The sequence below is a fragment of the Macrobrachium rosenbergii genome, chromosome 54 (genome assembly GCF_040412425.1).
Source record: "Macrobrachium rosenbergii isolate ZJJX-2024 chromosome 54, ASM4041242v1, whole genome shotgun sequence".
Taxonomy (NCBI): Eukaryota; Metazoa; Arthropoda; class Malacostraca; order Decapoda; family Palaemonidae; genus Macrobrachium; species Macrobrachium rosenbergii.
Window position 1 is genome coordinate 18,047,603 of NC_089794.1, and position 15,000 is coordinate 18,062,602.

General features: G+C 36.8%; 2 protein-coding genes across 3 annotated transcripts in view; one reads left to right on the forward strand and one right to left on the reverse strand.

The window, feature by feature from the left end:
- LOC136834804 (low-density lipoprotein receptor class A domain-containing protein 3-like) overlaps positions 1-15,000 on the reverse strand; it is a 190,368-nt gene that overhangs the window by 54,300 nt on the left and 121,068 nt on the right. The gene's annotated exons all lie outside the window — the stretch shown is intronic.
- The window catches only part of LOC136834805 (uncharacterized), a 163,420-nt gene that overhangs the window by 24,367 nt on the left and 124,053 nt on the right, over positions 1-15,000 (forward strand). The gene's annotated exons all lie outside the window — the stretch shown is intronic.

The following is a 15,000-nucleotide window of genomic DNA, read 5'->3' on the forward strand; positions in this document are numbered from 1 at the left end:
AAGGGAACGCAGCAGCATGTGTGACCTTATTACCAAACGTTTCTCCAACACTAATCCCTCCCACGAGCCTCCACCTCCGTCAAACAAAAGTAAGTTTTATTTTACCACAAGACCCTCTGAATCCACACACGAGCCCCGACGAAACAGGCCCATCACCCAAACACATGCCAGGCACCTCAGCCCGGTCCCTTGGCAGCAGCGGCAGCAAGGATGTCAAGACTCGACCGTCATCAGACAGGTGAGTCACGTCGCTCCATTTCTAACAGAATTATCACTTCCCCAAAGTCCCCGGTCAAAAGTGGTTTAGTTTTTGGTGTCGGATTGAATACACTCCTAATGGCGTCCGAATAGAGGACGGCCTGGCCAGCGAGACCTCCTCCGACTAGCAATAAGATCTACATCGGCAGGATGACCAGCGCAGGGGGATACATACGGTCGGACATAGACGCTTGACACAAACGCTGGATAAACACTACGCGCTCGCTCACAAACATACAAAAGGGGAGACGCAGCTTCGGGGTCTTTCTTGAGGGAACAGAGAGAGAGAGAGAGAGAGAGAGAGAGAGAGAGAGAGAGAGAGAGAGAGAGAGAGACATCATATTGACGCCCATGTCAAATACACGCCTACGTCTTCATTATGCAGAGATGAGCTTATTCAAACACACACAAACACACACGTACAAGGGGCTGCTTCAGAAGGTGTCAGGCTTCTGTTTCTCAGCAAGTCTTTTTGGGATGACGTTGCTAGCCTCAAAACCTCTACCCTGTCTGCAACCCACTGCGGTCAGCTATCCCCCAGATACTCAATGCAGTGCTTACGTCAACTCATATTATGCATGGATATGGTTGCTGATTAAGAAACAGGTCCGGCAATTTCAAATCTCCCCAGGAAGATAAACTGGCTACCGACGAAGCTCTAGAGAGGTCCAAACCCCAGGGCATGAAGCTTGCAACCCCACTATCAACAACTACAAGTGACTGGGATGTTACCACCTTCTGGGTCCACCCCTTGCGAAAGGTGAATCCAAAAATTAAGACAACCACTAATGAAGACACAGACACAGTGCATTATATTACCAGTCACCACTTATAAGAGCAAGGATAAGCCTCTCAGCGATATGACTTGGGAGAGGAAACTTAAGACTTCTCTGTAACCTCTGCTCAAAAAAAAAAAAAGTAAAAACTGCGCCGATGTTCCTTCGGCGAAATTCGAGTTTTCTGTACATCGTATAATCAAGGCCACCGAAAATAGATCTATCTTTTGGTGGTCTCGGTATAATGCTGTATGAGCCGCGGCCCATGACACTTTAACCTCGGCCCGGTAGTGGCCTGTCCTATATTATTGCCAGAAGCACGGTTCTGGCTAACTTCAACTTTAAATAAAATAAAAAAAAAACTACTGAGGCTACAGGGCTGCAATTTGGTATGTTTGATGATTGGAGGGTGGATGATCAACATACCAATTTGCAGCCCTCTAGCCTCGGTAGTTTTTAGGATCTAAGGTCGGACAGAAAAAGTGCGGACGGACAGGAAAAGCCGGCACAATAGTTGTCTTTTCAGAAAACTAAAAACAGGTCCCAGAACAGGAAAGCAAAACCAATGTTACAGACAAATTTACTCTTGATAAGCTGAATTGCAAATCGCAAAAAACAAAACCAAGACGCCATTTCACTGGCTAACGATATATATATATATATATATATATATATATATATATATATATATATATATATATATATATATATATATATATATATATATATATATATACCCGTTTCAACATCGTACCATCGCACGGTAAGGAAGGAAGACCCAATGAGGCTGGTCTCTCCAGCCGCCTGGTGATAGCAGGGGCATTGTCAGTCGTCAAACAAGCACAGCAATTAACATTCAGGCGTCAGCAGATTAGACGTTGCAATGGAGCCAAGCGCTGAATATTCCACAGTAGATACAAACCCGCGATTAATGACGAGATCAGAAGAGGATATACCGAGGCTGAAACCTTTGGCTGTAACTATTCATAGTGTAGCCATTACGCCGAGGTGGCAAGTCCTGGAATTAAATACCTATATATCGCTCCGCCCGTACCCTGTAAAAGTAAGCACTCTGAACACTTATACATAGGGGCCACTGGTAAGAGAGGAGGCTGTCCCCGGACTGAACGACGGACAGTCTAAACACGGAGCTCATTACTGTTTACAGTAGCTGCTGTTGTTAAACATATCATGATTAATGATGCAAAATAACGAGTAAAAAATGCGCCGAAGTTTCTTCGGCGCAATCGAGTTTTCTGTACACCTTATAATCAAGGCCACCGCAAATAGATCTATCTTTCGGTGGTCTCGGTATAATGCTGTATGAGCCGCGGCCCATGAAACTCTCAGCCGGCCATGGTGGCCTGTGTTGTTGCATTGCCAGAAGCACAATCATGGCTAGCTTGAAACTTAAAATAAAAACTACTGCGGCTAGAGGGCTGCAATTAGGTATGTTTGATGATTGGAGGGTGGATGATCAACATACCAATATGCAGCACTCTAGCCTCAGTAGTTTTTAAGATCTGAGGGCGGACAGAAAAAGTGCGGACAGAAAAAAGTGCGGACGGACAGACAAAGCCGACACGATAGTTTTCTTTTCAGAAAACTAAAATAAACTATTTATTTTCATTCTGTTTCTATAGTGATGCCTTACACAAGCTTCAACTTGGAATACGGTAACTCCATCTTGGAATGTGTCGACAATGTGTCTTGTTTTCACAAGGACACGACGATAAAATCAATTCCAACATTATTATTATTATTATTATTATTATTATTATTATTATTATTATTATTATTATTATTATTATTATTATTATTATTATTATTATTTATTGGCAGTTTCGCTGTCTTCATCATTACTGTTAGTATTTAGCCGCAGTTTAATTACCTCCCTCCAGAATATGACTTTAAAACAGGAATTCGGAATTTTTATAAATACATATACATTCATATTCACAGTTAAGGCGTTTTACCTGACAAGGAGTGGCTCCAGATTAAGAAAACATCAGTTAATACAACATTCAAACATTATCTAGTGAATCGAGGATGTACCTCCTGTACAGTAAAACATCCACAAAATTAGCTGTTAGTAACAGTGTAAAAGGATAATTCAAGAGTATTTTGAGATGGTCTGGCCATGTGGGAGGAATGGATGACTTTTGGTTGATGACAAGAGAGTGCAATTAAGAAATGCGAAAGGGAAAGGAAGAGAGGAAGACCTCAGCTCCTTCTGTTATAGTCTCCCCTTTCGTCTGTCAGATTCTGTCTCTCCTAATACTTTAGGTTTCCCTCTCTTCTTTTACCCTTCGCATTTCTGAACTATACACTTCTGTCATCAAACAAAAGTCATCCGTTCCTTCCACATGGCCAGACCATCTCAAAATACTTTGAATTATCCTTTTACAGTTTTACTGATTCTGCTATTCTATATACACATACATACATACACACCATGTATATATATATATATATATATATATATATATATATATATATATATATATATACATATATATATCTATATGTACATATATATGCATGTATATAAATACATATATATATATATATATATATATATATATATATATATATATATATATATATATATATATATATAATCATACTTAACTATGAATAATAATTCCTACAAAATCAATTAAGAATGACTCATATCCATTTAGCTCATCTTAGTCTTATCACAGACATCATCCAGTTCATCTTCACAGTTCTCTGGATCAATATGCGCAACAACACCATCAGTAAAACAACAACAATAACAACTACAGCAGCTGCAACAACAGCAACAATCTAAAAGCAGTAACAGCAAGGGACACTCAATAATAACGGGAAAAATAGGCACTTTTGATAAAAGTTCTTGCTTGGTCTCTCGAGAGGACAAGAAGAAGAAGAAGAAGAAGAAGAAAAATAAAGAAAAAATTGAGAAATCGGCAACTGAAAAAGTGGAAGACGCGGCCGAATATTTATTGCATATCTTATGCCGGAATCAAGATGGTTGCCTTCCGTTATCTGAACTTAAATGTCAGTGTTGGGAAATTCAGTTGCCTAGTTTTCGGAGGGATTCTTTTACGCGTTATTTTATTTAGCGCGTGTGCGTGCTCGCGGACACACAGATGCAATGGCTGTGTGCGTGTATATATATGAATATGTATTTATATATATATATATATATATATATATAATGAATATGTATTTGTATATATATATATATATATATATATATATATATATATATATATATATATATATATATATATATATATATATATATATATATATAGTATATACATATGTATATGTATTTACATATATATGTATATATATATACTGAATATATATGTATATATATACATGAATGTATTATATATATATATATATATATATATATATATATATATATATATATATATTGTATACATAAATATATATAACATATATATGTATATATACATGAGTGTGTTAGTGCATGTTTGTTGTTTGTTTATACATCCATATGAGATTTCCACACCTGCTCTTATTTCATAAAGAAATAATTATTGTTTTATTCGTTATGTGTGTTTGCTTCAGTTATGTTAAAAAATGATTTATTGACATAATGTCAAAGTCGTTTTACACTTTGAATCAAGACCCTCTTCTATCAAATTCCTTACGAGGTTTTGAATACTTCAACAATCCGGTTCAGTTAAAATGAAATATAAGTAAAATATGCGCCGAAGTATCTTCCGCGCTACCGAGTTTTCTATATAGCGCATAATCGAAGCCACCAAAATTAGATCTATCTTTAAGCGGTCTCAATATAATGCTGTATGAGCCGCGACCCATGAAACTCTCAGTCGGCCGTGGTGGCCTGTGTTGTTGCGTTGCCAGAAGCACGGTTATGTCTAACTTTAACCTTAAATAGAATAAAAACTACTGAGGCTAGAGGGCTGCAATTTGGTGTGCTTGATAACTGGAGGGTGGATGATCAACATACCAATTTGCAGCACTCTAGCCTCAGTAGTTTTTAAGATCTGAGGGCGGCCATACTAAAGTGCGGACGGACAGACAAAGCCGGCACAATAGTTTTCTTTTCAGAACACTAAAAAGTTAAAATTCGGAAAGAAATTAAATGTTCTTAGAAAATCCTGCTTCTGAATCTCGCACAATCTGGTCTTTTCTGACATATTCTGAGCTAAATTAACCTAGTCTTTAATTTACCTAATATTGGTCACCCAAATCTAGCCTTACCTGACCTGGTTCCACACCCTCTTGCCTAATTCAACCTTGAATAACCTTAACGTAAAACAAGTAAAAAATGCGCAGAAGTTCCTTTGGCGCAATCGAGTTTTCTGTACAGCCGCTCCAGCGTATAATTAAGGCTACCGAAAATAACCTAAGCTTACTTAGCATTCTGTAACCTTAACTTTACCTAAACTTGGCCTAATGTGGAATGGAATGGAATGGAATTGGAATAGAAGGAATGGAATGGAATATTGAGTTTAGGCTAAAGGCAAAGCACTGGGACCTATGAGGTCATTCGGCGCTAAAAAAGAAGTTGAGAGTAGAAAGGTTTGAAAGGTGTAACAGGAGGAAAACCTCAAAGCAGTTGCGCTGTGAAATAATTGTTAGGAGAGGGTGGATAGCAAGACGGAAGAAAGATAATACGAACGGAAGTACAGCAAAAGGGATGGAAGGGGTTGCAGCTAGGGGTCGAAAGGACGCTGCAAAATACCTTGAGTGATGCCTACAGTGCACCCCATGAGGCGCACTGACGGCACTAACCCCCCCTACGGGGTTGGCCTAATGAATTCTAACAACAAATCTGACCAAATTTGATAGTTACTTTACATTCACCTAACTTGAGCTGAGCCTGACTTAAGATAACTTGATCAATAATATCACGTAACTTGGGATTTAATTTAATTGTGCTATCTACCCTAACTCGGCTTGAACTAACCAAAGTTACCCTTAATGCAGTTTTCGCTAAATATGACACAAAAGCAAGATTGAAATCATTTTCGTTTTCACTGGTGACTAAACCTGTGTGAGACGGAACAAAACCAGTCCCCCTGCTGAGAGAGAGAGAGAGAGAGAGAGAGAGAGAGAGAGAGAGAGAGAGAGAGAGAGAGATAAAACGAAACTCACGAGAAAGAAAAAATTAAAAAGATACAAAGAGAGAGAGAGAGAGAGAGAGAGAGAGAGAGAGAGAGAGAGAGAGAGAGAGAGATAACACCGGATGAGAAATGAGAAAACAACAAAATAAAAAAAGATACAAACAGAGAGAGAGAGAGAGAGAGAGAGAGAGAGAGAGAGAGAGAGAGAGAGAGAGAGAGAGAAATGGATAACACCAGGACAGGAAATGAGAAAACAAAAGTAAAAGAAAGATACAAAGAGAGAAGAGAGAGAGAGAGAGAGAGAGAGAGAGAGAGAGAGAGAGAGAGAGAGAGAGAGAGAGAGTGGATGACACCAGGATAGGAAATGAGAAAACAGAACAAAGTCAAAGTAAAAATACTAATCATTTTATGCAAATCAACGACGGATTCTTTTTAAGAGCTTGTCAAGAGATACCTGTTATAGGTGGTACATTCTTACAACAGAAAAGAATAAATATGGAAGGGTTTCATGGCAATGCGTTTAATGGCTTATATTCTTTTATATACAATGTCATTCACAACATGAAGAGTCTTCCTGAATTATGACGATGTTTGATGACGTTCAAGTATGGAATTATTGCGTGGGGATTACTCGTTATTCACTGATTATTATCTGGTTTGTAGATTTTCTCCATACGAATGTTTAATAATAATAATAATAATAATAATAATAATAATAATAATAATAATAATAATAACAATAATAATAATAATCATCATCTATTTTACCCATCTGTCTTCTTCTTTGTCTACTTCTATAACTAAAAAATAACTATCGGTATCACTACATCTCTCTCTCTCCTTTATTCGACTCCTCTCTCAGGGCATGAACTAAATCAACCATATATTTTTCCCCTTATCTCACCGTCTATCTTGCCTGCCTTTCTGTTCTCTGTTTTTCTGTCTTTTCCTCGTTTCTCCCTTAGTCCATGAATGGAAATCAATCTCTCTCTCTCTCTCTCTCTCTCTCTCTCTCTCTCTCATTTTGATCTTTTAAGGAAAAAAAATTCCCTCTCTCTCCCTCATTCTGATATCTTACGGAAACAACTCTCTCTCTCTGTCTGTCTCTCTCTCTCTCTCTCTCTCTCTCTCTCTCTCTCTCTCTCTCTCTCTCTCTCTCTCTCTCTCACATTTTGATAATTTTAAGGAAACAAAATTTCCTTTCTCTCTCTCTCTCTCTCTCTCTCATTTTGATCTTTTAAGGAAACAAAATTCTCTCTCTGTCTCTGTCTCTCTCTCTCTCCAAAGAAAGTAGGTCCATTCTTCCACTCGGCGACAAAAAGACCATTCAGAATTTTCTCCTCCAAGTACGTAGTTTGTAACGTCATAATCTTTCATTTCCTTTGACTGAATTAAAAAAATAAAAAAAAAATTCGGCAGAAACCTACCGAGGGCGAAGGATCGCCCGCGATAATGAACCATGAGGGGAGGTGACGGAAGAGTTGTTTTCGCGTGCCTGCCCGGCAGGACTTAATTGAACTTAGCCTGAAATCTAATTAATAATGAGAAATTCTTACGTGAAAAGACAGTGGGGGTTGTGGGTTGTTTGGTGGGGTTGTGGGGAAGGGGGAGGATAGTAAGGGGTTGTGGAGGAGGTGGGGGGAGGGTTAGAGATTCATTTTTTTTTTTTGTGGGTGTGTGGGTGGGACAAAGGTCAAGTACGTGATTTTTAATATCAGGGTCACAGGTTTTGAATCAGATCTGAATATGGGATAGGTTGGCCTTATGTCAACCTCTTTGTTTATTTATTTGTCACTGTGTATTGTGGCGCCCGTTTTAGTAGCCATAAGTCAATCAATCTTTATTTCTTTATAATTCTTTACTGGCAATTCTTGTTTGGACTGAAAGTAAATATTTGTATAAATATAAATATGAAAACTACAACTTTTTCTGTAGTTTTACACACACACACACACTCTCTCTCTCTCTCTCTCTCTCTCTCTCTCTCTCTCTCTCTCTCTCTCTCTCTCTCTCTCTCTCATAGTACTGGAAACATTGACCTTTTAATAAAAAAAAAAAATATTCATCAAAACCGAGCGACTAAATTACATTCAAAGCCGGAAACACGCAAATGAGAAAATAGAATGGGAAAAACTATCTACCCAGATGATGAGATTTCTCTCTCTCTCTCTCTCTCTTTCTCTCTCTCTCTCTCTCATTACAAATATTCCTCTCTCAATTTATGAAGCTCCTCTCTACCTCTCTTCCCTAAATTATCTTTGGTCGATATGCAATCTTTTCTCTCTATCGCGACAAATGTCCTTCGTCAATGTAGTCCTTTCTTCTCCCCCCCCCCCTCACCCTCTCTCTCTCTCCTTTCACTTAACCCCGAGTGCGTGCGTGTATGTGAGCGTGCTCTCTCTCTCTCTCCTCTCTCTCTCTCTCTCTCTCTCTCTCTCTCTCTCTCATTCTTATTTTAAATATCCTTTTTCATTAAAGAAATTCTCTCTCTCTCTCTCTCTCTCTCTCTCTCTCTCTCTCTCTCTCTCTCTCTCTCTCTCTCTCTCTCAACATAAAATAATCTTTGTCAAGTGACACTGTCCTACATCTCATTACTATTATACCCTATGGTAAAATATACATTCTCTCAGCTCCTCCCCATTGATATACAACTCTCTCTCTCTCTCTCTCTCTCTCTCTCTCTCTCTCTCTCTCTCTCTCTCTCTCTCTCTCATAGACTAATGGATCTTTTATAATCACAGAACAAGCGTTATTTCTGAGAGTAGGAAAAAGGCGGGCTCCTGAAAAAAAAAAAAAAAAAGGGCTATTCGCCTGATGCTTTTTCGCACAAAAGATAGAGACAAGAAGAAGAAGAAGGCGAAGAAGAAGATGTGAGAAAATAAAGGGAGAATGAATATCTAAAGTTGGGTATGAAATATTTTTAGTGATAATTTAAAATGGATAGATGAATATTTGAACAAACTATGGAAAGATTCATAGACAATGGAGGACGAGTGCTGACCGAAAGTTGGAAATCAGAGTTTTTTTGAAACTGTAGGATGGAAAGATGAATCTTTGAAATTAAGAATAAAAGCTTTATTGACACCGTAGGATGAATAAAATGAATGTTTGAAATCAAATTAAGGAAAAAAGCTTTACTGACACTGTAAGATGGAAAGATGAATGTTTGAAATTGGGAATAAAAGCTTTATTGACACCGTAGGATGGAAAAATGAATGTTTGAAATTAAATTAAGGATAAAAGCTTTACTGACACTGTAGGATGGAAAAATGAATGTTTGAAATTGGGAATAAAAGCTTTATTGACGCAGTAAGAAGGAAAGATGAATGTTTGAAATTAAGAATAAAAGCTTTATTGACAAGGTAGGATGGAAAAATGAATGTTTGAAATTAAATTAACGATAGAAGCTTTATTGACACTGTAGGACGGGAAGAGGAATGTTTGAAATTGGGAATAAAAGCTTTATTGACGCTGTAAGATGGAAAGATGAATGTCTGAAATTAAGAATAAAAGATGTACTAGAACTGCATGACAGAAAGTTGAATGTTTGTAACTGAGAATAAAAGCTGTACTAGAACAGCGGGATGGAAAGATGAATGTTAGAAATTGAAATTGCAGGATGGAAAGATGAATGTTTGAAACTGGGAATAAAAGCTTTATTGACACTGTAGGATGGAAAGATGAATGTTTGAAATTATCATTTAAAAGCTTTATTGACAATGCAGGATGGGAAGATGAATGTTTTAAATTGACAAATAAAAGCTTTATTGACGTTGTAGGATGGAAAGATGAGTGCTTGAAACTGACAAATAAAAGCTTTATTGACAATGCAGGATGGAAAGTTGAATGTGTGAAACTGACAAATAAAAGCTTTATTGACAATTCAGGATGGAAAGATGAATGTTTGAAATTGGGGAATAAAAGTTTTATTGACGCTGTAGGAAGGAAAGATGAATGCCTGAAATTAAGAATAAAAGCTTTATTAACACTGTGGGGATGTAAAGATGAATGTTTAAAATGGTGAATAAAAGCTTTATTGACAATGCAAGATGGAAAGATGAATGTTTGAAATTAGGAATAAAAGCTTTATCGAAATTGCAGAATGGAAAGATGAATGTTTTAAATTGACAAATAAAAGCTTTATTGACGTTGTAGGATGGAAAGATGAATGCTTGAAACTATGAATAAAAGCTTTATTGAAACTGTAGGATGGAAAGATGAATGTTTGAAATTAAGAGTAAAAGCTTTATTGAAATCGCCGGATGGAGAGATGAACGTTTGAAATTACGAAAAAAAAGGTTAAGTGAAATTGGAGATGAAAAAGTAGAATACCTAAATAGGAGATGATTGAAGGGGGGGGGGCGGAAGAACGAATGATTAAATATTGAAAGTTTGGGTAAGAAGCCTCATCAAAAATGCCCAAAGGAAAGATGAACATCTTAAAGACTGGGAATAAATAGTTAAGCGAAGCAGAGATGGCGAAGAATAACGTTTGAACAAAAGACAGAAAGAATGAAGAAGGAAGAACGAATATAAACAAATAAAAAATGCGCCGAAGTTTCTTCGGCGCAATCCAGTTTTCTGTACAGCATATGATCAAGACCACAGAAAATACTGCAGATCTATCTTTCGGTGGTCTCGGTGTAATGCTGTATGAGCCGCAGCCCATGAAACTTCAACCATGACCCGGTGGTGGCCCAGTCTATATCGTTGCCAGAAGCACCATTATGGCTAACTTTAACCTTAAATAAAATAAAAACCACTAAGGCTAGAGGGTTGCAATTTGGTATGCTTGATGATTGGAGGGTGGATGATCAAAATATCAATTTTCAGCACTCTAGCCACAGTGGTTTTTAAGATCTGAGGGCGGACAGAAAAAGTGCGGACGGAAAAAGTGCGGACATAAAAGTGAGGACAAAAAAGTACGGACAGAAAAAAGTGCGGACAGAAAAGTGCGGACAGAAAAAAGTGCTGACGGACAGACAAACCCGGCACAATAGTTGTCTTTCACGGGAAACTTGACGTTGGAAATCAAATGTTTAATGAACGCGTAGAAGTAAGAGATGATTAAGTTTAGAAACAGTTTTTTGATTTCTTAAAGAAGCGCAGGGGTGTTTCAGAGAAGACAGCTTCTCGCGTCTTACCCTGCTCTGAAAATTCTTATATTCAGCGAAACGAATCCTCTGGGCAAGCAGAAATGTTCTGGTTGCCTCCTGCCTTTTACTGTGTTTTATTCAGTTAGTGATATACCTAAATGTCGGTACTTCTTAAACTGAATTCAGTAAACTTTTTCCGCTTCTACTTGCCTCATTTCTGTTGACACTTCCTGCATCGTAAATATATATATATATATATATATATATATATATATATATATATATATATATATATATATATATATATATATATATATATATATATATATATATATATATTATATATATATATATATATATATATATATATATATATATATATATATATATATATAATATGGGAAGGGTCTGAGCAGACGCCTGTTTCATACTGGCGTAGTTCTACTGATGCGACCTTTCAGGGACCAGCCCCATTTTCAAGCTGAAAATTACAATAATAAAATAAAAACTACAATAAAAATACTCATAAAAAAATAAAAAATTACAATATATATATATATATATATATATATATATATATATATATATATATATATATATATGTGTTTGTGTGTGTGTGTGAGCGCAAAACGTATCATAATGCCAAGCCATAAACGTGAATAAGACTGCCATAATCGCCCGACCAAAAGAATTCTGCAAATCAAGGAAGCTCTAGATATAAATGAGAAGAAGCCATCTATGAAATGTACATATAAGGATTGCATCCGTTTCCTCCTCTGCTGCGGTTATTCGTCAGATACGATTATTATTATTATTATTATTATTATTATTAGATGAAGGAACCTTTCATTTTGCTTTCGTTGATATACTGCGAATGATTACATTTTTGATGTTACATTAACAACATGTCGTTAAATTTGTTTAAAATATACACGTATCTCTGTTAGCAGTCTTCTCATTATAAGCGGGTAGAAACTGTCAATGTTTAGACCCCCCTAAAGTTAAAGACCCTAATTAATATTGTGTAGAAGCTTCAAATGCATAATTTACTGCACGAACTTTCCGTTCCCTTTTTTACATTAGGGTCCACGACCTCGTTTTGCGACGCCAGTTTAGGGTAAACCAATCAATCTTTCAGTCACTTTGGTTTCATCGTGCGGAGATTCTTATTGTGCACCTGTTACGTTTCTCATTCTAAGCAAATAATCTCTGTAAGGTGAGAGAGAGAGAGAGAGAGAGAGAGAGAGAGAGAGAGAGAGAGAGAGAGAGAGAGAGAGAGAGAGAGAGAGTTATTAACCTACATTCAGTGACATCTGTGTTCCTACACATTAGTAATCCGTAATTTTACATTCTTTACTGGAATAGGGCTGTCCAGAAGGGGTTGCTCTTAATAAATACACGGGATGTTATTTAATGTATTACGTCTCCCTCAAAACTTAGTCACAGGATTTGTTTCCAGAACATGACGACGTTTTTGCTGTTTGAAAAAGTGGAGAGTTATATATAATAGGTTTAATTACAAAGCGTATATGCGCCAAAAGTGTATGTTAGAGAGAGAGAGAGAGAGAGAGAGAGAGAGAGAGAGAGAGAGAGAGAGAGAGAGAGAGAGGAGACCCTGTTCTAATGTCAGCGAAATAATAGCAATTAAAACTGTTAAGTCTCAGAAAACAGGAAATTAAATTCTTCATCCGGAACAACTGAAATAATTGTTTGACTCCTTAAGAGAGAAACCGTGTCATTATATATATACAGTATATATATATATATATATATATATATATATATATATATATATATATATATATATATATATATATATATATATATATATATATATATATATATATATATATATATATATATATATATATATATATATATAAGTATATATACATTTTTAATTAAACTAGTTTTATATTATAATATGTGAGAAAACAAATATAACTGATAGTACATCATCCTACCATCCCATAAGAGTACAGACGCATGAAATGTAGCTGAATAATGACATAACACCTGTAATTCCGAAATACCCAAAATAATTACAAAGGAAGCTGCATGAGATTGGTTCTATGTAACTTCCTAACAACTGTATTTCTGCAAGACAATAAGTCTTTCGTAGTTTTCTACTTATTTTCTTCCTGGGTCTTTTCTATCTTTTTTTCTATTTCTCTTTCCCCTTTTCTCCTCCTCTGTTAGCGTTCTGTTTCTTCTTGCTGTCAGGTGGTCAGTCTTTCTTTTGGTCATCTTTATTTTTCTATCCTTTTTTTTTTTTGGTGTTTGTACGCCTTATCTTCCTCCTTCGCCCTTCAATCTGTTTTTTTTTCCTATTCTTCTACTCTGTTTTTTTTCTTCTGTTTCCTTGTTATCTTTATTCTTTTCTCCTCTTTTTTTTCTTGTTTGTTCGCCTTATCTCCCTCCTGCTTCTTTTCTTTTTCTTCTATTTCTTTTTCCTCTTCTTCTTCTCCTCTATTTATTCTTCTTTTTCCTCCTCCTCCTCTTCCTCTTCCTCCTCCTCCTCCCACTTACCCTCTTCTTCATCTCCTCTTCCTCTTCGTCTTCCTCCTCCTCCTCCCTCCCCTCTTCTCCTTCTCTTCCTCCTCCTACCCCTCTTCTCCTTCTCTTCCTCCTCCTTCCCCTCTTCTTCTCCTCTTCCTCTTCCTCTTCCTCCTCCTCCTCCTCCTTCCCCTAGTCTCCTCCTTCTCCTTCTCCTCCTCCTCCTCCTCCTCCTTCCCCTCTTCTTCTCTTCCTCCTCCTCCTTCCCCTCTTCTTCTCCTCCTCCTCCTCCTCAACCATTTTCGAATACCACTTCTTCTCTTTAAAAAAACGTAAGGAGAGAGAGAGAGAGAAAAAAAAAAACTCTCCAGGTGAGAGACATCAAAGGAAACCGTCGACGTCCTCCATTCCCATCAACATCAGTCCCAGGTCGAGATGACACAACAGACAGTTCAGCTCCGATGTTTTCGACAGTTCCCCTTTTGACAGATCGTCCCGTGCCGTGTTTACAAACTCTTCCTCCTCTTCCTCTTCTTCCTCCTCCTCCTCCTCTTCTTCCTCCTCCTCTTCTTCCTCCTCCTCTTCCCCCTCCTCTTCCTCCTCCTCCTCTTCCTAATCCTCTTCATCCTCCTCAGTAGTTATGGCTCGTTACGCCATGACAACCGAGACGGGATAGATACTCGGATGTATGGTCCTTGGTACACAATTGAAAAGGGTAAAGTACCCGAGGTATGAGGCAGAAGGTATATACACACACACATATATATATATATATATATATATATATATATATATATATATATATATATATATATATATATATATATATATACTCCTGTATATATATAGGCTACCACAGTCAGGGAGTGGATGGTTTGAAAGACTGGCCCAAGTTGGTTGATCCTTGAGTTTGCGATTTCCAATGCAGTATTTGTGGGAGACTGAAGCCTGGTGACATACACACACACTATATATATATATATATATATATATATATATATATATATATATATATATATATATATATGTGTGTGTGTGTGTGTGTGTGTGTGTATCTGTATATAATTTACATATATAAATATATATAGATATATATACTTTATATATATATATATATATATATATATATATATATATATATATATATATATATATATAATATATTAGGTGATATTGCTGTTGTTTCCTTGTCTACTCTGGCTGCCACTTACAACAGTCGAGTAATATTTGATCTATATAATCGACTTTTAAGGTCAACAT